This window comes from Uranotaenia lowii, chromosome 3 (genome assembly GCF_029784155.1).
Source record: "Uranotaenia lowii strain MFRU-FL chromosome 3, ASM2978415v1, whole genome shotgun sequence".
Taxonomy (NCBI): domain Eukaryota; kingdom Metazoa; phylum Arthropoda; class Insecta; order Diptera; family Culicidae; genus Uranotaenia; species Uranotaenia lowii.
In genome coordinates, this window is record NC_073693.1 from 84,294,985 (window position 1) to 84,317,161 (window position 22,177).

At 39.5% G+C, this 22,177-nt stretch overlaps 1 protein-coding gene and 1 long non-coding RNA gene across 2 annotated transcripts in view; both read right to left on the reverse strand.

Moving 5' to 3' along the window:
- Positions 1–22,177, reverse strand: part of LOC129755773 (serine/threonine-protein phosphatase 4 regulatory subunit 1-like) — a 474,134-nt gene that overhangs the window by 331,707 nt on the left and 120,250 nt on the right. The gene's annotated exons all lie outside the window — the stretch shown is intronic.
- Positions 7,296–16,369, reverse strand: LOC129755774 (uncharacterized). The gene is made up of 3 exons (XR_008739327.1): positions 16,076–16,369; positions 15,703–16,015; positions 7,296–8,799 (listed from the first exon to the last, which is right to left on the reverse strand). It is a non-coding gene; the product is annotated as an uncharacterized LOC129755774 (long non-coding RNA).

Genomic DNA, 22,177 nt, shown 5'->3' on the forward strand with positions numbered 1-22,177 from the left:
AGGGAAGGCCTTTTATTGTTTGAGACTCCTCCCCCTCATAAGAAGGGAGGGGGTCTTACTAACATTAGACAAATGTTTACATAACTCGAGAACCGATGAAGCAAATGGTACCAAATTTGGCAGGGTATGGTATTACGGTACAACAAATGATTTTATGATCATTTGGCACCTCTGCTCTCCTCCTAGTGAGGAGAAAAGAAGGGGAGAGGGAGGCTCCCTAACAATTTTTACATAACTTTCAAAATCAAATCAAGCTAATGGAACAAAAATTGGCGTTTGAAGGTATTAGGGTACGAGAAATGCTTCAATGGATATTTGGCACCCACCCTCCTTCCAGAGAGGAGGTAGGAAAAAAGGAGGGGACTCCCTTACAATTTTGTACATAACTGAAAAATTAATCGAGCAAATGAAACCAAATTTGGCTTGGGAGGGTATTTGGGTACAAGAAATATTTTTATGGTTATTTGAGACCCCTCCCTCCTTCCAATCGGGAAAAAGAAGGGAAGGACGACTTTATACAATTTTTTGTATTGAAGGAGAACAAATCGAGCTAATGGAACTAAATTTGGCATGGAAGTGTATTTGGGAACGATAAATGATTCTATAAATCTTTAGCACCCCTTCTCCCTTCTAGTGAGGAAGTTAGAAAAAAGGGAGGAGAGCGCCTTCACAATTTTTAACATAACTCGAACACAATTCAAGCAAATGGACATAGGAGGATATGTGAATATGAGTATTTTTTATGGGGCTCTCATACAATTTTTATTGCACAACTCGAGAACTATTGGTGCAAATTGAACCAAATTTGGCATGGAAAGGTACTTAAGTAAGAAAAAGGTTTCTTTTGATATTTGGTACCACTCCTTTCTTTCAATGGGGAGATAGGAAAGAAAAAGGGACTCTTTTATTTTTTTTTGCATATCTTGATAATTAATCAAGCAAATGGAATCAAATGTGGCATGGGAGAGCATGTGATACAAGTAATGGTAACAAGTAAACAAGACCGATCATCTATTCATTGGGATATACGAAGGAATGAGGGAGGCTTCATATATATTTTTTTTTTATTTTTGCACAACCCGAGAACTTATCTTTAAAAAAATTGAATCAAAATTGACATTAGGGAAGTATTAGGGAACGAGGAGTGATTTCATAATTATTTTAGACACCACCTTTCTTCCCGTGAGTACACAGAGAGGGAAATTCGACCTCAATACAATTTTGATGGCATAAATTGAGAATTAATCCAGCGAATGGAATCAAATTTAGCATGGAAAAATATTTGGATACGTTTCTATGGTTGTTCCGCCTTGCAGTTGCATAGCTTAAGAACTTAGCAACTAATAGAACCAAATTTGATATGAGGATGTATTTGGGTACGAAAAATACCATACAAGTTTTTTTGATTTAATCGATAATTTACCAAGAAAAAGTAACAATATTTTGTAATGGTGGTTGTTAGCGTAAGAATAATTTGAGACACTCCCTTTTCTGGACGGACTCTGAGCTGGGGCAAATGTGACGTTTTTTAAATACAAACAATGTTTTTGATGGTTTTATTATTTTTTTCGGGAATTTATAATCCCGGAGGATGATTAATGCCTCATGTTTTTATTGTAGTTTGTGCGCGTTCCAACTTAAAAAGAGGGAGAGGGTGGAGAATCCATTTCAGCAATACAACCATTTTAGAATAGTTCAAGAAATCATGAAGCTTATCAAAACAAAGAAGAAAATTCAGAACCTGAAAATGAAGTTATCAAGAAATCCAGCTTCCGTAAATAAGTTTTATTGGTTTCGATTGTAGTTGTTTTACCAAATTTATGGCATTCGCGACTTTATATTTACGTTGCAGTTAGTGGACAATTTTTTGAAAAAATGTATCTGATACAACTGTGTTCGATGTTTACTCTTTTGCTCGAACTCGCGAACATCAGCTCAGGAGGCAACTGACATGCCAACTGAGCTTTATCACAATCCCTTCCAGGTAAAAAGGTGAAATCATGTTTGTATAGCATTCCGAAACTTGACCTGCGGCTCTTATTTTAAAGTGATTGCTTTAAACTTATGTTGACATTTGATGTAACCTTTTTTGTGGTTAAAAAAAAGTATAATCAGCCGATTAGGGTCACATAGACCCGGAATACTATTTTGGCTGTATCTTCAAAGCTACTGGCCCGATTTTTATAAATTATACCATTTTAGAATCGTCTACATGTTCACTATCTTTTTATCAAGAAAAACTTTGGCTGACTTAAAGATGAGGCGCTTGGAGCCAAAGGGGTACAAGTGCATGAAAGCTTATTCCGAGAAACCAGGCTTTTAAAGTGTTGTGTTTGGGCATTTTCCATATATTTTTCGAACAAATGTTTTTTTTCTTTTGAATGTAAAAGTATGTAAATAAAATAAATAAAAAATACGAAAAAATAATAAAATATAGTTTGAAATATGAAGAATCTATTGGCATTAATTCAAAATCGACAATTTTGTCACTTATATCCCTTTGGCTCTGCGGCCTCAGATGCATTTGAAGTAAACAATGTTTTTGGTTTCCAAAGTCAAACGTTATGAATCGAAATGTAAGAAAAAATTAAGAGTTATTGATTTGGTGTTCAAATAATGGAAAATCAGTCCAATTTTATATGTATTTATAAACGATTTTCTATTTATTAATTCATGAATTTTTCAGATAACCAGCTGTGGTCTGTAAAACCAAGCACTTTTATTCTTTCAATATGAACTCTCAATCTATCTAAATTCATATCAATCACAAGTTTTTTAATACGACTTTAAAAAAAAAAAAAAAGAGTTATCTTTCATGAATTTTTTAGGACTTTTTGGATTTTAGGTCGTTTTTCGAAGACCATAAAAATCCAAGCTCAGTTTTTTAAGAAGCATCTGAGAGCAGAAATTTGGAAGATTTCAAAATGGTGGTGTTTATGAGAATCGTCTGAGTAGTTTTAAATCGTCACTACTATACTTTCTTTAACATGTTCTAGAACCAATTGTATACCTAAATATATATGGGAGAGCGGGGAATCATGGGCCACTTTTTTTTCCTTGTTCCATAACTTCTTTATTATAAAAGATAAAATGAAAATAAAAAATGGTATGGTTTTCTACATTTTCAACGTATCATAAGGTATTTTTTCAAAATTTTTAATAAGTTATTTTTCCCAAATTCTGACTGTTTGAAAAAAAGCAATATTTTTTGAATTTTGAAAAATGGAGGGGAATCGTGGACCACCAAATCCAAATTGATCAAATAACATGCAAAGTTTATGAGTTGACCGAAAACTGTGATTTCCTAATTCATTTTGTTATTTTAAAGCAATTTCAGATGATGAAATAAAAAAGAGAGCTGTGTATAATCGAATAGATTCCAAAAACTGGCTCGCGAACGTTTTGGCAAAATTTCTTATATAGAATGCACAAAATATTTTTCAGAACTCTTCATTTGGCATAAGAAAATTTTATAGATAGGAAAAATGTATTTAAAGTTCTGAATGTGTATAAAAACATAAAAATATAGGTGGTTCAAGATGTGTGGCCCACGATTCCCCACAAGCTATGATTTGCAAATTGGTTGCCTTTGTGTGAATTATTGATGTTTCATCAAAAATTCCTTTTCCACGTGAAAGATCATGACAAAACTAATATCATAAGCGTATGAGTATATTTTTTTTATGCACTTTAGGTTCCCCATCGATGAAATTAGCGAGTGATTTTTTAATTATGTAAGTAAATTTTTCTAACTTTTTTTAGCTTGATAAATAAAAGAAGCATATGATGTGTATTTCAGTCAACAACATATAGAAATATATGCTCACGCAAAGCGACGACTATGACAGTTGGTTTGAGATTTTTATCTCAACAAACATCTGAGATATTAAAAGTGGCACACGTTTCCCCATGGCCCACGATACCCCACTCTCTCCTACATATGTACCTTTTTTGGGAAATCAATGATTCTTTTTAACCTACGAACTTAGAGAATGTTTTTTAAAGATTAACTTAGAAATTTTAAATTCCACCTTTGATTCAGATTGCTCCCCTAATGAACGAAAAATTCCGAAACATCTCGGTGAGTTTTCATCACCTTTAACAGCAACGGTACTGTACCTCAAATTAGACGTCACCTTCCTCGTTTCTCGAAAAGCTAGATTCACCCTGTTCCTCAGTTCTCCTCCCGTTTCCCACATCTAACTCCTCCTCCGATCTCACCTCCGCTACCAGTTGCTGCACGCATGGAGTAGAACAAAAACATGCAGATGAGTGATCTTCCTGCTGCTCGCAGCATCCACCTAACCTAAACTCCTAAACTTCTAAACCATCCGGGGCTCATCCAAACGAAAACAAGCCCGAGAACGAGCCATTATTTATCTTTCTCCACAACTCGAGCGTATCCTTCGAGCAATAACAACATCAACAACGGCATCGTAACGTGAAGAAGCAGCAACAGGAAAAAAAGAGCTAGAAACTTTTCCTGGCCTCTGGCATGTCTCGAACATCTGCCAGCTGGTGGCGTTTTTCCGCTTTTTGTTTCCCGTTTTCTTGGAGACATAAGTTGACAAAAGAAACAACACCCCCGCACACCACCAAACTAAGATGGAAACCGAACCAAAGCTAAACAGTCAGATGCATCCGTCCGTCTTTTCAGTGTTGAGCTCGCTCAATTCTTCCTAGGCTCGAAAAATTTACGTTCCTGGAGCTTAAACTATAGAACCCAAAAATGTTGTTCTATCACAAAACGCGGGTCAGAGCAGAAAAAAAACTCATCCTGGAACTAGACCTAGTAGTCACTGATCATTCTCTCCGGGGTCAGCCCCGTTCAATTCCTTCAGGTCTTTAGCACCCGGCCGAAGACCGATCGACCAATCTTCGTCATCCGGTGGCGGCAACAGCCAAAATCGTGGGGGGATTAATTTCTGTGATGAAATGAAGTTGATGGATGTTTTTCCCTACCGTTCACAGATGTCACGGAAGATTCTAGGGATTTTTCTCGGTTTTTTTTTCCTGCTTCATATTACTTATTGTCATAGTTAATGGAAACGATATCAACGGAAGCCGGAGCAATTTATTTTTGAGTCAAAATGTGCTTCATTTTTTTTTTTTGGTGCTATCTTAAAGGCGGCTTAAGGGATGTTAAAAAAAAGACAAAAACTGATACTCGCGTAAAATAGAAGAAACAAAAAATCAACCTATTCAACATGAGCTTAAAGAAACAAATCCAATGATAAACTACTACGAAAATCGAAAAAAAAAGATAGATTAGTTCAAATGGGACCAAAGCTGATTCGTCTCGTTTAACGAAGTTGAAATCACAGATGAATTTGAAATTTCAGAGAGTTCAATGAATTCTTTATCGATAGAATCATGGATATTCCCACTAGTATTCCGGCGAGCTATAATGGCTGCTTGAATCAGATTTCTTATAACTTATAAGATTCTTTACCTGTAGTAGGAAATCCGTTGCGAGATGTTATTAATACAAGTCTTCGATCAGAGATAATACCAGAAACATGGAAGTGTTCAACTGTATTTTCGATTGAAAAAAACAAAATAAGAAACAAGAGGCTAAATTTAATCGTCCTATAAAAATGATGGAAATTCAAGAAAAAGTACTAGAATTAGCAGTAGATGGCAGTTTTTACGCTTTATTGAGTGCGAAGTAAATAAGTAATTTCCGAACAGTCTGAATTCAGGCTGACGAAATCTTACCAAAAAATTACGGAATTGTCATAAAATTCTAATAACCTTAAAAACGGTAAGTTGTGACCGTAAAATGCGCAACGAACAAACAAAAAAAGCTCTTTTTAATGTTTCGAAATTGGCGAAAATGAAATTTTTTTGTCAAGAAAATCTGGCTTTCACAGAAGCAGATTCTTAAGAATCATGAATCTTTTCACCACAGCAAATACAAATGTAATCAATACAACGCTGTGAAAATTTTCCATGACGAATCACAAGAAACGTAGCTATAGCCAAGAGAAAGGGTCCAGTTTCTAAATGAACTAAGCTTTATGTCTAACTTTCACTTTCACTGAAACTTAAAGATGAAAAACGGGTTGTTTTATCGGAATAGCGATGTTGTTCCATGCACTTTCGGTGATCGGACGTGTTCGATAATCGGACGCTCCCTGTGCTCTGATCCCAACATCGTCCGATTATCGAGCGAGTACTAAAATATGTATTCGTTTTCCAAATTTCAAATTTTTAGAAGTCCATTTTTAGAGCTTACCAACGGAACAAGATTGACTATTATTTTGTGATCAGTAGATGAACAACGTTCGTACCTGGAATAAAAAAAAAGATAAAAGAATTGATTTTAAAAAAATGTATAATATTTTAGCATGTACTGTAGCAGTCCGCATGTTCGAAAATTCACATTTACTCTCCGCCTTTAAGTAGGCCCAGTTTGTCCGCCCCTCGATCGATCTCGAACATAATATCGATTCGCGCGATCGACGGTTTGAGCAATGCGGTTCGATACGCTGAGGAGACGTTCATACATTCTCCCGCGAGGTGTTGAATTGTTTCAGTTAGAACCAATTAGCTACTGCGATTCTAATGCATAGCCGAAATTCTTATCTCTTGAGATAATCTCATAGAACTCTCAGGGATTATGAACTTCCGCCGAGGGCGTTTGTAGCAAGGTCGCTTTCCCTGTACTGAGAGCTCAAGGAGACGATCAAACGTTCCTTGAGCGTGATTGGCAGTGGAAGTGCGCGTGGGCCGTGACTGATTGAGTCCGACTTTAAGTAATATAGTGTGGTCAGAATTTTCGATCATTAATTTAATTAGCTTTGTTTCCCATTAGACTAGGTGCTTAGTTTAGGAAAGTGCGTGCCAAAAAAGTTAATTCTTGCGTGACAATATAGTCGAGAAAGGTAATTGTGCTTCGTAATCGTGCTTACATGTGCGTTGCTTAATTTGTCTGTGCCAAAGCAGGCACATATCTTTCCCCAGCGGGACCAATCCCGGACCACGCAGCAATCCGCTGCTTAAGTTTTCCCGCCACGCCGAGGACACCCGACGCCCGAATCCGTCGGAAGCGAGACGTTTCGTCACCATAACGTCTTGGGGGAGCGACGGGAGCTCCACGTGGCCGCGTGGGCCAATCGTTGTGTGCAGCCAATTATAAACCGACCCAGCAGCCGTTCAAGGTCGGTGCTAAGCAGCACAGCGGCGGTCGTCGACCTTTGACCGCAGGTCAAACGACACTCGACAGTTCGCTTGTCGAATTTCATCACCGCCAAGCGTCAGCCAACACCATCAGCGGGCGCTAAATCACCAGCCAGCACCTAACATCGTCGGTGGTCGCCAAAATCGCCATCGAGGTCGCCGAATACTCGCCAGCCAGCATTCCGAGAGCATGATGACTCATCACCGCTAAGGAGTCATCATTCAACATCGCCAACAGCTCTCATCTCCGACCAGCGAGGAACAGGATCGCAGCATTCGGTGAGTCCATTCTAATTGGAGAGCTTTTATGATCAACGAAGGGGTCGTCCATATTTAAGACCTGCGTTGATTTATGTTTTTATGCTAGCCGACGGTTAACATAGTCCCGTCACCGATGTAAAGCCAGAAGTGAGGTCGAAATTCCCGTGCCTTTGTTTAGGGAAACCCCTCTGGAAACATAAAAGCCCGGGCGCGACAAGCTATGTTGCTATAAGCTTGTCGCCAAAGCACGCACGATTATAGGGATACCTTTAGGCGTTTTCTTAGAAGTTGCACGCAAGTAGGATTAGCTAGTTTAAATATGCCATAATTTCGATGCCGTAGGAAATAAATTTGTAAATTGTAAAAGTATCCCATGATTTCCTTTAATTATTGATTGAAGAATTTGACCATACTGGGGTAGTCTGGGGAGGACCTGGGGGTTTCATGCGCAAATAAGCTGTCCTTTACAATCGGGGAATGGGAGGTCGTTAGCTCAGTGATGAGATTGCCAGGTATGGGCGATCTATAACTGAGGCGTTCTAAGGATTTTATGTTGATTGGTAGCAATTTCGTCATAATGTGTTAGTTTCGTCGCATTTTGGGTTAGCTATTTGGAGAGCCCTATCTGATCCGATCCTTAATCACTTTTAAGGACAATTTATGGACTCGCCCTCAGCGGAGTCTCACCGGGCATATTAAACCGTGGCGTACGATCTCCTAACGGAGTGGCGCTTAAGTCGTACGCCAGTAAGGGATCGGTCAGTGGCGGCTACATCTTGGCGCCCAACTTAAAGGTATTTTTTTGTGGAGATTACGCTTCAGCGTTGAATTTAATATTGAGTTTTTCTGGAGAAAGGGTTACATATTAGTACCCAAAAGTTGTTCTATTTCTTTGTTTGCGAAGAATAAGTCTATGGAGTTTTGATTACAATATATTATCACGAAATCAAGAAAATAAATACAGTTTTGTAAGGACAATTTAGCTACAAAAAAACACCTAAACGAAAAACTATCGGAAAATACAATATAATAATTTGAGAGCATTCTCATAACTGTATAAACTACTAGCTAAATGATTTCAACATTGGTTGAAAGACTATACTTCATCTACTAATTAGATGAATTATCTAAAGGACTTATGACTATTCAGCCCCATATAGGCTTGATATTTTTGGAGATTATAAGGTACAATATTTATGGTACTTATGTTTAGGAATTTAGTGTCGTTTGAGGTTCATTGCGTAGAGTTATTTCGAGTTCAGTAATATTTGGAATCTGCGTACTGATATTATCAGTACAGTTCTGCGTGTTTGTTGAATTGAACATCTCACACTTTCTTCCGGTTGTGAAACTTATCTGGAAAAAAGAAACGAAATTAACAAAATATAGAATAAAATATCATAGAATATATCGTGAGTAATATTGAGCCAATTAATTACAGTGTGGGTGTTAATTTGATATACTTGTTCATCGTTATTTATATTGCTGTTTCTGATTAATCGTTATTTATTATTCTAGTGCATTGCGAGGTTATTCGTTGATTATTATTAGTATTATAGTAACAAATTTCGTCATTACAGTTGTTTATTAAAACGTTACTCAAACTGTGATATTCTTGAAATCGATAATTCAGCCGTTAATTATTCAAGGCTGTGTGATAATAATTATTGTGTTGAGAACTTATTGGTTTAAAAGTTTCCGCAAGTCAATTTAACTTGGAAATTTACATCTTGTGTATTAAATTTGTAAATATTTATTTATTTATTCTTATAGTTATTAGTAAATTATTAAATTAGAGTTTATTTATTTTCACTATTAGTTACTTGTTATTTATAGTTATTGTTTCATCCTAGTTTATTAATTTATTGATAGCTTATTTATTTAGATAATTATTTACTAATTTAATTTCGTACTTCTTTACATATTTTGTTATTTATTGATTCACGTTTTTAGATTTATTTTCGTGGATTAGTGATATTGTGGAATTGAGATATATTTATTCAGTGATTAGTTATTTTCTGTTTATATGTTGATATTTATTCACATTTAAACGTACTAATGCGTAATTTAATCTTTCATTTAGAATAGTTTATTAGATTGTACACATATTAGTTGTGTTCATTGTTCAATAAAATTTATTATTATCGCGTAATCAATCGTTTATGAAGTGAAGTGAATTCTATCTGGTGTTATATAATAAATTAAGTGTTAATATAATTATAAAAATGGCACACAAATTCCCCAAAGCTGACCATCTAACGGAAGAGGAAGTTAGTTACGAGCTTCTGATCCGAAAATCGGTTTACGACGAGAAAGAGCTAGGTACCGACCAAGAAGAGAAACGAAGGTTACTCCGCAGACTTTTCCACGAAGATGTAAGGGAAAACAGAGAGTGGACTTCACCGTACACGATAGACCAGGAGTTCGATTATATTGCGGGAAAAATCAATGAACTTGGAAGGAAATTGGAGAACCGATTGGACGAAGCTTCGATATCACGTCTCAAGCATTACTTCCTAAGAGCAAGCAGATGTCGTGCTACAGATCAGCCATCTCTTGGTATGGTCAAGGAGCTCACGAACGAAATAAGACAAATGTTGACGAGATTCTGTCCAGACAAACCAGTTCAGAAAAGGACTCCTTACCAGGACATCGTGACAGGTCCCATGCAGCAAGAGGCTTTAGAACCGACCATCGGATATAGTGATTCGAATTTAGCTACTGGAGGCAGCCCCTTAAGATTTCCTGAACCAGTTAATCAGGCGGAACCAGGTCATCGGGAAAGCAGAACCGGAACAACCCCGAAACACACCAGACCATCGACATCCCAGGACGACGAAGAGAAAGCGAGACTGCTCAGACGTATCGCAGAGCTTGAGAACGAACTCGTTCAAATGTGGTCGAAAGCAAACGACGATCAGCACCCGAAACTTAGAGTTGAGGACACGAGGATCGATTTTGCGGAGGCTAGGATCAACGATCAAGAGCAACGGAGATATTCTGACGTTCAAAGGGAGCCTAAAACAAGATTGAGCTACAGAGCAACACCAAAACATCACGAGCCAGCCCGACCAGGTGCGCCGATATGAACCACAACTTTACTCCAATTTTAAGGAACGACGTTACCTGAACGACCCGGAGTTTGAAGATGACAACGACGGATATCCTCTTAGTCAATCATCGAGCTTCTTGGACTCAGATGAAGACGAAAGGTTCGAGAGATCACGGAACAGGCATCCTCAGCCAATTCATCATCGCAACCAGGTTTCTAGAAGAGTCCGCCACCCCCGAGAAGACGACATTCACCCGAACGGAGAAGGAAGATGCTTTTCCAGGCAGTCAAATATCCGTAGAATTACGGATGCGGAGATTCAGAATGCCGACCGTCGAATGGAAAAGTGGCATCTTACATTCGACGGGGACAATCGCCATCGACCCCTCGAAGATTTCCTGCATAAGGTACGGAAGCTAGCACAAATGGACCGGATCAGTGAGGACGTGCTTCTACAACGTATCCATACCATCCTTCGCCGTGAAGCTTATGATTGGTACATATGCTACGCCGACGAATTCATTGACTGGAAGGACTTCGAGAACAGCATACGCTATATGTATGGCAACCCTAACAAAGATCAAGGCAACAGGCAGCGAATCTATACGCGAAAGCAAAGCCGGAACGAGACATTTCTGACGTTCAAGATGGAGATAGAACGCATGAACAAAATGCTGACCTGCCCAATGGACAGCGATCGGTTATTCGAGATCATATGGGACAATATGAGGGACCACTACAGATCAAGGTTATCTTGCCGTACCGTAACGAATCTGCGCAAACTCGAGTACTTTGCGTACAGAATCGACGCCAATGACCCTGCTTTTCGAAATCGCGAAAATCCACCGAGAGCGTTGAATCCAGTGCATCATATCGACACCAAGAAGGAAGACCGCGATGAACTCTATTCGTCCTATTCGGAGTCGGAAGAAGTCAACGCCATCGATCGTCGTTTTGAAAGGAAGCGCTGGCCTCGAGAGCAACGGCAGAACGATCAGTCATCCCCCCAGCAATCGACAAGCCAGGTTAAGGTAGAGAAGCCGCAGGTGTTTTGCTGGAATTGTCGCAAAAATGGTCATTTTTGGAGGCTTTGTCAAGAGCCAAAAAAGGTCTTTTGCTACGTTTGCGGAACACCGGACGTGACGTCAACATACTGCGACAAGCACCCACGTAATCCGAGAAGAGGTTCGGAAAACTGAGCCCGGAATGTAAGCGAGGGAACACGAACATTCCAACCCACGAAAAAGTTCCCAATTCAAAACCCGACGAATTTGACGACCCGATTCAAAAAATTTGCGAAGTGAGGATTCAAGCAGAGCGTTGCCCTTATATCGCAGTCCGGATATTTGACCAGGAATACGAAGCGTTGCTCGATTCAGGAGCGAGTGTCAGCGTAACGAGCGTGGAAGATATCGCAGAAAGGAACGGCCTTAAACTCCAACCAAGCCCAGTAAAAATAGTGACTGCCGACAAGACCACACACGAATGCCTGGGACTCGTGAACTTACCGATCGAGTTCAAAGGTATTACGAGAGTCATTCCGACAGTAGTTGTACCTCAAGTTTGTAGGAAACTCATCCTGGGTTACAACTTCTGGAAGTCGTTCGGAATCAAACCCATGATGGAAGGTGAGAACGGATTCGAGACTTTGGCCACCGTAGAATCGGAAAACACAGAAGGCTGCAGTGTTCCAGAGATCAACTTCACCATTCTACCCATCGAATCTCTCCCAATGCTGAAACCGACAGAACCAGATGAATCACTAGATATCCCAGCCCTTGAATTCCCGGAACCTTCGAAGACGACAGCCGAAACGATCGAGACGGAACACGAGTTGTCATCGGAGGAGAGGAAGCAGTTGGTCGAGATCATCAAGAAGTTCCCCGTAACTACAGCAGATCATCTTGGAAGGACTCATCTGTTGCAGCACGAAATCGTCCTCAAGGAAGGTGCAACACCAAGACGTCAGCCACTCTATCGGTGTTCGCCAGCCATACAGTCCGAAATGGACGCCGAAATTGAACGTTACAAACGCATGGATGCTATCGAGGAATGCTCAAGCGAGTGGGCCAACTGCTTAGTCCCTGTTCGTAAAGCGAACGGAAAACTAAGAGTTTGTTTGGACTCTCGCAACATCAACGCTTGGACCAAGAAAGATTCCTACCCCATGAGGAATATGGGAGAAATCTTTCACAAACTGGAGAAGGCAAAGTATTTTTCGGTGGTGGACCTCAAGGACGCGTATTTCCAGATTCCCCTCAAAGAGGAATCTAGAGATTATACAGCGTTCAGGACTAGCCGTGGTTTGTTCCGCTTCAAGGTTTGCGCTTTCGGTCTATGCAACGCAGGATTCTCGATGTGCCGATTGATGGATAAGGTCATAGGGTTCGACCTAGAGCCCAATGTCTTCGTGTACCTCGATGACATAGTCATCGCCACGAAGTCATACCCCGAACACGTCCGCCTCTTGAACATCGTTGCCGAAAGACTATCCAAAGCCAAGCTGACCATCTCTTTGGATAAGAGCAGGTTCTGCAGGAAAAAGGTCACTTACCTAGGGTACCTTTTGACCGAAGATGGAGTCGCGATTGACAACGCTAGAATTTCGCCGATCCTCGATTACGCAAGGCCGCGAAGCGTAAAGGACGTTCGCCGATTGCTAGGCCTCGCAGGTTTCTACCAGGGCTTCATCAAGGAGTACAGCAGAGTGGTAGCCCCGATCTCCGACCTCTTGAAGAAAGCTAAAGGGAAGTTCATCTGGACTGAAGCCGCTGAATCCGCATTCGAGGAGCTAAAGTCCGCCCTAGTATCAGCCCCGATTCTCGGAAACCCCAACTTCGACTTACCGTTTTCAATCGAATCAGACGCATCGGACAATGCCGTGGGAGCCGCCCTGATTCAAAACGTGGAAGGCCAGTCTAAGGTCATCGCCTATTTCAGTAAGAAGCTGAGCAGTACGCAACGCAAGTACGCGAGCGTGGAAAAGGAATGCCTTGGCGTATTGCTAGCCATTGAGCACTTTCGCCATTTCGTCGAGAGTACGCGCTTCAAGGTTGTGACGGACGCACGCAGCCTTCTCTGGCTTTTCACGATGGGAGTCGAAACCGGTAACGCAAAGCTGCTTCGATGGGCACTCAAAATCCAATCGTACGATATCGAGCTAGAGTACAGAAAGGGAAAATGCAATATCCTTGCTGATTGCCTTTCCCGATCCGTTGAGTCGATTTTCGCGATTTCCCAGACCGATGACGAGTACCAGCAGCTGATCGAAAACATCAGGAAACACCCAGCGGACTTCGCGGACTTTCGAGTGGTCGAAGGACAAATCTTCAAGTACGTGAAGCAGCTAGGAAAAGTCGAAGACCCCAGGTTTCAATGGAAACGTTACCCGCCGAAAGCGGAGAGGAGAGAAATCATCGAGTCCTCCCACAACCAGGCTCACCTCGGACCAGATAAAACGCTAACTCTAATTAGAGAACGATTTTTCTGGCCCTTGATGAGCAGCGAGGTTAAAAACTTCTGCAGGAATTGTGTTCGTTGTCAAATGAGTAAAGCGTCGAATCAGAACTCGACACCACCGATGGCTGAGCAGAGGAAAACCGCAGAATACCCGTGGCAGTTCGTAACCATGGATTACGTTGGTCCGCTTCCAATATCTGGCAAGAACAGGAACACATGTCTGCTCGTCGTGACGGATTTGTTCACCAAATTCATACTAGTCCAGCCGTTCAGACTAGCCACCGCAGAATCTCTTGTCCAGTTCGTGGAAAACCATATATTCCTGCTGTTTGGAGCTCCAGAGGTGATCCTTTCCGACAACGGTTCCCAATTCATTTCCGCCACATTCCAAGATTTGTTGAAGCGCTATCAGGTTACGCATTGGAGAACGCCCAACTATCACCCGCAAATCAACGACACCGAAAGAGTCAATCGGGTGATCACCACAGCTCTACGCGCATCGATCGTGAAAGATCATAAAGAATGGGCGAACAACATCCAGAAGATCGCCAACGCCATACGCAACACCACGCACGACGCAACACGTTACTCTCCGTTCTTTGCTCTTTTCGGTCGGAACATGGTCAGCAAGGGAACCGAATATCGTAATTTACGCGAATCACCAAATGGAAATACGAACGAGATCAACGACGAAGACCGGAAGAAAATGTACGCGGATATCCAAAAAAAACCTACAGTTAGCATATCAGAAACATTCCAAGCAATATAATTTACGATCGAACTCAAATTGCCCCACTTATTCTTTATATGTGCCCGCGATCGTAAAAAGATTGGTAGGAAGACATTGCTACGATTTAGTTAGCCCTGAAGGAAAATCGTTAGGAATCTTCAACTGCAAATTCCTAAAGAAATTTGTTGATCCTGGTTGAATCTCAAAATCAATTCAATCATTGTACTTATCAAGCTATGTACTCAAGTATTTACTGAAACGACAAAGCACCATGACGCGAATAGCTCTGGTTGCATGAAATATCAATCCAATCGTTGTACGTTTGTTTTCACTTCCACCCACAACATGAACAAGCATTACAACCCCGGCAGATTAGCCAAACTACCACCCTAACATATTTTAAAAAAAATACCGTTTTGTTCGTACGTTGATTGGCAAGGCCTTTCCCCTCGACCAGAAGTCAGAGCGAGTTCCTAGATCTAGCCAAGATCTAGTGAATGATGACCTATAAAACCAGAAAACTCGGAGCTCTTAAAGCGTTGATGAGGAGTACCGAAAGGGAAACATAGTGCGAGTTTAAGTTTGGGGAAACTTAAATGATGACCAACTAATCTCCATGCCTTTTGCGGAAGAACATGTCGAGCGACTCAGTCAATCGAGCCTGCCGAACAGCCCACGAATCAAACGGAATTTAAATTAAAAAAAATTGCCAATCTTTGGTTGTAACTTTACCGCAATTAGATTACAATCATGGGATTGATTAGTTACCCCTAAACGACTTCTTGAGATGTTGCATAATTCAAAGGCAAACATTGTCGTGCAACATCGTATGCATGTACCATTTGTAAATATTTTCTTCCGTACTTTAATTTAAATTATTTATTTTTCTTGTTCGCGTAAGTTAATTTTGCATGTTTAGGGTATTTATATAGAATATAATAAATTTAGGTAGCTTTCAATTTAAAATTATCAAAGTATTTCAGCAAGATTAAAAAAAAATATAAATAAAATTATTTACCTTGAGATGTTACGTTGTTTATGGACACCCCGTGTCGCGCGACATCGTATGTATTACGCCGTTGTATCATGCCACCCATCAGGTGTATCATCTTCCCGTCCGACAACATCCTAAAAAGAAATCGAAAGCATTAATATATGCATAAAAACTCACCTATCATATGGAACTTAGCTTCCCTTCGATTAAAGGTAACAATCCTCTATCAAGAGACACAAGCCAGCCGAGTATTTGAGCCTAATTGATCCATTCAAGGGCTCCAGAATTTCATCCGTAGCTCACCATAGCCTGTGATAAAATCACCACCCAATCTCGCCTGTAATCAATGAGAAAGATTATAATGCATGATAGCTTACCACGATTAATTATGAACAACCGTCCGCACAGAAAAAGTCCAATAAAAACTTCGAATTCTTGAAGAAACAACCGTAAAACAGCAGCTAAAAATTTCAATTCCACCCATGTTGATTTGTTTACCTTATTAATTTTGACGTTTACAGCCACAGCAGACAGTGTTTCGATGTATTAGTATGTTTATTCATTATAGTTAGTAGAAGTTTCGTTTCATTGAGCTTTATAGCACAAGCATTCAAGTGTGCTTCGGAAGCTTTGCTTGCAGCAACATAAATGCAAGAATGATTTCGGACGTTTTATGTATGTGTTACGTGGTTGAAGTCAATCATTCTGATTGAGCTTTCATTGATGCTAACAGAAAGCATGAATAGCCAGCACTATGTTTGGCGTTAGATTCTGCATTGATGTTATAGTTGTAGTAGTTGTGTGGACGTTGCGTTTTAATAGTCATGAAACTTTTCCCAAGCTTATGCATGGGCGTGATGTGACTTACTAAACGCGTTGCGGTAAATTCCGTGACGATTTTTTTTCCAAGAAGTTGGAGTTATTCGAAACGGAATAAACCTGTAGGGGAAAAGTTCAAATAACGCCCCATGTGGCTAATACGCGCCACCCTTGTTTTGAAGAATCTGAAGCATTTTAAGCCTGCAAAATATTACCAATTTGTTCTAAATGCTGTGATTGGTCATGGCAAGTATGAATTTTTCCTTAAAATGCTCCTGTGTCGTGATAATTTCACAATTTGAATTTTTCTTCATTTCGATCTAAATTTCAAAACACTTTCAATAAGGTGTCACCAAGCAGAGAAAAATGAATAAGACAATATTTTCTGACACATCGATAGAGGAGAATCTAAACTACGATTTAATGCTAAAAAATTATACCGAACTCGCTATGGTATGCTTTTTATGGGTATGTTTTATCACGGCCCATGCGCTCGTTATAACGCGCCAATCGTAGTAGGCTGAAAATAGCATTAATTTTTCAAAAAGGCCAATTTTCATTGAAAATGAACAAAAAGTCTAAAACCTTATTTTGAGCGTTAATTTAGCCCAAAAAACCTACTTTTATTTTTTTTTTAAATTTTGATTAGTCCATTTTGATTTTATTTTCATTCAAAGTGTTTGTAAGTATTGGTGTGTTTTTGGTCTTCGGCTGCTTTCGGGTGTGTTCGGCTGCTAGGCGCGTATTGAATACACGGCGGCGCGTATTTGCAACACAGTTTTGTTCTGCGGCTTTGAATAAGGTTTTTAAAAATCAAGTTTTTGAAGCAACTATAGCAATTTGAGTAATAAAAAATCATAGGCATTTGTAGAAAACTATTTTCTTCAACGATTGCACCCATTTTCAACACAATTTGTACGTGGAATACATAGAAAATCAGCGATTCGCTTAGGTGGCGCATAATAGGGCATGTTCCCCTATTATTGTTTGTTGAGATGTTCATTTTTGCGGTGAAATCTGTCTAGGCGTATTCAAGCGGAGGGCTTGGAGTTGTCTATGATTAGATTGAACCTGATATTTAGGAGGAGCGTTGATTTCATTCAACATGTTTGGTACGGTTAGCTTGAAACGGTTTTCTAATGAAAATTGTGTAGTTTCAATGTTGACTTAACCTGTTTAGAGTTCAGTTTGTCCGAAATTATTGTTGCTCATACATCGAAACTAAAGTCAGCCAACTGAGATGTCAAATATTAATACACCAAAGATCAATGAACCATTAATAGTTTATTCATAGTACCTGTTAGTTATAAGATTATCAATAGTACCTGTTATTTATTATTATATTTAGTTAATAGTCCAGTCCATTCATAAATATCGTCATTTAGTTTAATAGAGGGTTGAATTTTCTCATATTCGCCCCCTTACGAAAATTTGGTTATTATTCAATAACCAAATTTTCGGAAAAATAGTCTGGTGTTATGTAGCAGTCCGCATGTTCGAAAATTCACATTTACTCTCCGCCTTTAAGTAGGCCCAGTTTGTCCGCCCCTCGATCGATCTCGAACATAATATCGATTCGCGCGATCGACGGTTTGAGCAATGCGGTTCGATACGCTGAGGAGACGTTCATACATTCTCCCGCGAGGTGTTGAATTGTTTCAGTTAGAACCAATTAGCTACTGCGATTCTAATGCATAGCCGAAATTCTTATCTCTTGAGATAATCTCATAGAACTCTCAGGGATTATGAACTTCCGCCGAGGGCGTTTGTAGCAAGGTCGCTTTCCCTGTACTGAGAGCTCAAGGAGACGATCAAACGTTCCTTGAGCGTGATTGGCAGTGGAAGTGCGCGTGGGCCGTGACTGATTGAGTCCGACTTTAAGTAATATAGTGTGGTCAGAATTTTCGATCATTAATTTAATTAGCTTTGTTTCCCATTAGACTAGGTGCTTAGTTTAGGAAAGTGCGTGCCAAAAAAGTTAATTCTTGCGTGACAATATAGTCGAGAAAGGTAATTGTGCTTCGTAATCGTGCTTACATGTGCGTTGCTTAATTTGTCTGTGCCAAAGCAGGCACATATCTTTCCCCAGCGGGACCAATCCCGGACCACGCAGCAATCCGCTGCTTAAGTTTTCCCGCCACGCCGAGGACACCCGACGCCCGAATCCGTCGGAAGCGAGACGTTTCGTCACCATAACGTCTTGGGGGAGCGACGGGAGCTCCACGTGGCCGCGTGGGCCAATCGTTGTGTGCAGCCAATTATAAACCGACCCAGCAGCCGTTCAAGGTCGGTGCTAAGCAGCACAGCGGCGGTCGTCGACCTTTGACCGCAGGTCAAACGACACTCGACAGTTCGCTTGTCGAATTTCATCACCGCCAAGCGTCAGCCAACACCATCAGCGGGCGCTAAATCACCAGCCAGCACCTAACATCGTCGGTGGTCGCCAAAATCGCCATCGAGGTCGCCGAATACTCGCCAGCCAGCATTCCGAGAGCATGATGACTCATCACCGCTAAGGAGTCATCATTCAACATCGCCAACAGCTCTCATCTCCGACCAGCGAGGAACAGGATCGCAGCATTCGGTGAGTCCATTCTAATTGGAGAGCTTTTATGATCAACGAAGGGGTCGTCCATATTTAAGACCTGCGTTGATTTATGTTTTTATGCTAGCCGACGGTTAACATAGTCCCGTCACCGATGTAAAGCCAGAAGTGAGGTCGAAATTCCCGTGCCTTTGTTTAGGGAAACCCCTCTGGAAACATAAAAGCCCGGGCGCGACAAGCTATGTTGCTATAAGCTTGTCGCCAAAGCACGCACGATTATAGGGATACCTTTAGGCGTTTTCTTAGAAGTTGCACGCAAGTAGGATTAGCTAGTTTAAATATGCCATAATTTCGATGCCGTAGGAAATAAATTTGTAAATTGTAAAAGTATCCCATGATTTCCTTTAATTATTGATTGAAGAATTTGACCATACTGGGGTAGTCTGGGGAGGACCTGGGGGTTTCATGCGCAAATAAGCTGTCCTTTACAATCGGGGAATGGGAGGTCGTTAGCTCAGTGATGAGATTGCCAGGTATGGGCGATCTATAACTGAGGCGTTCTAAGGATTTTATGTTGATTGGTAGCAATTTCGTCATAATGTGTTAGTTTCGTCGCATTTTGGGTTAGCTATTTGGAGAGCCCTATCTGATCCGATCCTTAATCACTTTTAAGGACAATTTATGGACTCGCCCTCAGCGGAGTCTCACCGGGCATATTAAACCGTGGCGTACGATCTCCTAACGGAGTGGCGCTTAAGTCGTACGCCAGTAAGGGATCGGTCAGTGGCGGCTACAGTACATGTTAACTATAATGGATGTATGAGAAAAAAAATCGTCAACGAATTTCAAAAACCGATCGTATACATTTTGTTGATCGGTTGAATAAAACCGATCTGTGCCAAATTTAAGCTCAATCCGACTTCATTTAGAGGTTCCTCAAAGCGCACAATGTGTCGATTTTTTTTATCTTTAGAGTAAATCTGGGAAATATAAATTTGAACTTTGATACCAAGAGACTTTTAAAATAACTTTTAAAGGCATGGATGTAAATTTATGAAATTTTCAGCAAAGTTACCTGGTGATGTGATGTTCACATATTTATGCCAATTTTTGTGATGTCCTGTCAAGTGGTTTTTGGGATAAAATCCAATGAAGAAATTTTTCGACTTAAATTTTTGAGCAACACATGCGCCATCTATAATGCATTCCATGAACCACCTTTTTTTCAAATCAAGGCTATTTTTATTGCGTTTGCTGTTTCCTGAAGCTTGAACTACAAAATAACTCAAAACTTTGAATTTGGTCGAAGTTGGGTCCTCTAGGATTTCCTAAACAGTTAACCAAGTGAACTTTGGTTGAAAAGTTGATTTCCAGCTGTCTTCCAGCACTTTTACTTTTCTGGATTTTCTCTATCCTGCCCGCAAAATTTTGTCAATGAACTTCAGTATTGGACACTATGCTATCTCAAAAAACCACTTGATAGATTTCACCAAATTTTGTACACGTACACATTAGAGTACCGTAAACTGGGGGAACTTTGATCACTTTTTTCATTCATTTTTGAATATTTTGGAAGGGGTTGCTTTTTCGTAATACCTAAAAGCTTTAAAACCCTTACTGAAGTGAGGAGTATAAAACATGATCATTGATTGCAGTAAACTCAAACGACATTGGTGGTTATAATTAAATGTTTGTTAGAAAATCAGATTTCGAGTGTCGGGGTAACTTTGATTACAATGGTTTCTACGTATCTAAACATCTTCAAATTTTAGTGTATTGATGCCATTAAGCACAGAAGGCTCAAAACATCGATAACAGTATTTTTTTGTTTGGAATCAATTGAATTTTTCAACGTTTTCTTTCAAAAACGAATATACTCGAAAGATGGACTATGTTACTGCATACATTTAAGGGCAAAAAATTTAAACATTTCTCAATATTTTTTGACCTCAAAACAAATAAAATTTGGCCCTCTCGCAATTCCCTAAGTCTTCGTACTGTTCCCATGTTCTTTTTTTTTTTTCAATCTAAACGATTTGAAAGGGGTTTTAGCCATTTTTTTTCTATACGGCCTTTTTTATGGAAAATGACCGTTTTTTCACTATCCAAAAATTATCATAGAATGATCATAAAAATAACACCTAAACTTAACCTAAATCAAGAAAATAGTTGAACTTTCACATCAAATAATCCATCTTAAAAAAATGCTTTAAATTTGATCAGGAGAGATGTTTGTTTGTGAGCCTTCAAAAAACCAGATATTTTAAGATTTTAAAATTATATTTTAAGTGATATGAAAAATCTCCTAATAAAAACTAAATTTAGCTTATTTTTAACTCAATTTACAGGCTCTTAAACGTAGTCAACAGTTTTCAGATATTTAAACTTCATACTTAGTTCATGATGCTTATCTGCAAAAATCTCATGTTGATCAAAGTTCCCCCAGTTTACGGTATTCAAAAGTTGTTCACAAAACAAAGTGTTGCATTTTTTCGAATACACGCTTTATAACACAAAATGTAAAGAAATGGGGAATCCATTCTAATCGCACCTGATATTGGCACTGAATAGATAAATCGGCTCAACTATTTTACTCCTTAACCTTTTCGAATTGATGCTGGTTATTCTTGTTCTTCTTGCAACTTTATATTTATAAAGTTGTTTTTAATATTGATTTGTTGTTAGATTTGATCTATCTAACGTATGATTTGAATACATGACAGTTAAAACATGGATAGGCTTTTCAAGAATCTGTTAAATCTGTAATTTTATACAAAATTCTACGAACTGTGACACAGATCCTGTGATGAAAATTTGCTTAAAATTCCGCGAAACTACATATTTTTCTGTAATTTCGGCAACCTTGTCTTAGACTTGATTGTTTACTAGAGTGGTCCACTCATTTTACTCTAAATTGGTCCAAAATACAGACGTATCTATATTTAAAATCGTAAAATAAAAGAAAATAAAATCTCCAAGACAATCAACCGATAAATTAAAATAAATGAGAAAAATTTTAAACATGAAAAAATGACAGAAATTCAAAAATAGCAAAGTAGCAAAAATAAGTTGTTTTTCAATTGTTATCTTTCTATTTCACTTTTGTTCTAGAGATGGTGTTATTTTTCATTTTGT